The sequence below is a fragment of the Festucalex cinctus genome, chromosome 1 (genome assembly GCF_051991245.1).
Source record: "Festucalex cinctus isolate MCC-2025b chromosome 1, RoL_Fcin_1.0, whole genome shotgun sequence".
NCBI lineage: Eukaryota > Metazoa > Chordata > Actinopteri > Syngnathiformes > Syngnathidae > Festucalex > Festucalex cinctus.
In genome coordinates, this window is record NC_135411.1 from 23,585,657 (window position 1) to 23,587,969 (window position 2,313).

At 40.2% G+C, this 2,313-nt stretch overlaps 1 long non-coding RNA gene across 1 annotated transcript; it reads left to right on the forward strand.

The window, feature by feature from the left end:
• The first annotated feature begins 635 nt into the window (after nucleotides 1-635).
• LOC144020573 (uncharacterized) lies at nucleotides 636-1,975 on the forward strand. Its single transcript, XR_013283921.1, has 3 exons — nucleotides 636-934; nucleotides 1,348-1,578; nucleotides 1,851-1,975. It is a non-coding gene; the product is annotated as an uncharacterized LOC144020573 (long non-coding RNA).
• The last annotated feature ends 338 nt before the right edge of the window (nucleotides 1,976-2,313 follow it).

Here is a 2,313-nt window from a genome sequence, read left to right on the forward strand (position 1 = left end):
TATAAGGGTATATCTTCGGTTATACCTTGCTATATCACAGGTATTTCCAGACATTATTAACCCCAACCACACATTTTTTATTTTGGTGTCATTGGGGGTCTAGAATGGATAATATCATTTCCATTCATTTCAATGGGAGGAACGTGATATTGAGGTGAGTGTTTTGAGTTATGAGCATTGTCATGTAACAAACTGAACTCATACATCAAGGCACCACTGCATCCTCCTCAACACACAGTGATGCCTTTGAACTATTGTGCATCTCCAGTCGGAATTGACATGTGACAGCATTTGAGCTACAATGGATGAAAACTAACAGTCAAATTATACACTTTTTAAATTTTCGTTTTAAATGGTATGGGAGAATGACTCTTCGGATGTCCAAAAAACTTGTTTCTGTGTTGTACTGAGCAAAATAATGCAGCCATGAGTTGCTGTCCTATAGTGGAGGTCTGCTTGGATCTGGCTCAACTTCCCAATGCTGACTTTGTTGTTCCACAAACCGGTTGAGACTGAATCAACAGTGCCTGTGCCGGCATATAATAATCCCATATTTACAATGGAACTAGTATTTGTTAAATTCAAATTAATATGGCCATCCAGTTTATTTTATTGTAGTGGAAATATCTTCCTATAGGTCGCTTGCACATGTCGTCACTTCCGCCTCGGATTTCTCGTAGTCGCCATGCTGGGTGGCCTCCATTTACGTAGCGATTCGGTCTAACACGTATCTATCACGTTTGTTTTCTGCGTTTAAAATGGTACATTGTTGCTGTATCGTTGGCTGTTCGAACAAAGCCAAGGGGGAAAATGGTCGGTCTTTTTTCCGAATTCCGAAAATAATTAGGAACCAGGGCCTGGAGACAGAGGAGTGCGGACTCCGGAGGGAAGTCGTTACTTTGGGCTCGTGTGTGCAGCGATCACTTTGTGAGCGGTAAGCTTGTTTACCTTTATTTAATGCATGAGGATTAATAACGTTTCGACCGCCCATATATGGGCAAGTTGCTTATGTTTTGGATTCATGAGCAAGCAAGTTCGGTAGTACAAGCTGGCTAGCGGACGTTAGCCGAAAGCTAACATCGAACATTTTCACCCAAGTAGTGCCAGTGCAAAGTGTTTACTGCTGAAATTGGATTGATTAGTCTTGGGCTTTTAATGCCGATAACATGTTTTTTGGTGGCAAAATGTAAACTTGGAAAAAAAAGAGACAGAAGGGGCTGATGCAAGAAAACAGACCCCCGGTAGCCTACACATCATGCTAAAGAACTTATTCACGGCCACCCTACTGCGGTAAAATAACCAGTCTTTCCATATTTTATTTGTTTATATATTTGTTTATTTTAACAGGTCGCCCTGCGCCCGTTTTTCTGTCCAATCATCCCGACTGGGCTCCAACATTAAAGTTGGGTCCCAAGTTACAACATCTATGTCTCAGCCCAGTCGGTGCCAAGATATGAACGTGCACAGGAGAGACAAGCAAAGAAAAGACGACTCGAAGTGGCAGAGATTGTTGCAGTTATGCAGCCAGATGGCTCCAGTAACCTGTACCCTCAAGTACTGCTGACATCATTGACTCTGGTATGCCACTCAGAATTCATTACATGATATATTGTATGCATGAGTGAATGTATGTGTTTGTTTGTGTGTGTACACGCACCTTATATTTTAGAGACATTTGGAAGTGTTTATAGAAATAAGTATTTGCCTGTAGCAATGTTCATACATTAAAAAATGCAACAAAATGTGTACATTTCTTTTACACTGACAAAAAAACTATACTACTTTACTATATTAAACCTATTACTGGTACCGTATTTTTTTGTGATTTTTTTATTTATTTTTTTCTTTAGGGATCTCATGCCACACCGACTTGATTGCCAATGACATGATGGAAACGAAGGCGAGCATCAAAGCATTGGAGGAGGACAACATGCGACTGTTTGTTTGGCGCTAATAAAGGCAGCGTTTATACAAATTCTATTGTTGGGTTTGTTTACAAAGCTATACATAATACAAATGACAGGATTTGACTCAATGTGCAATATGGTCCCTCTTAAATTCACTGCCTTTGACAAGTATACTTGTCAATTGTATTTTTTAGAGCGGTGCTAAATGGGGGCGAATCTGAGCATGCTCCACTGTAAATATCAAACTTGGAAACAACTTTACTGATGCCCAACCACCGGTAGATGACATCATTGCCCCATTTTATAGGAAATAAACACAGTTTCAGAGTCCATGGGAGAAATGGCTGTATTTTGGCAAACCTACATTTTTCTGCTGTCAATTATAAAAGAACGGGACGGGACAAAA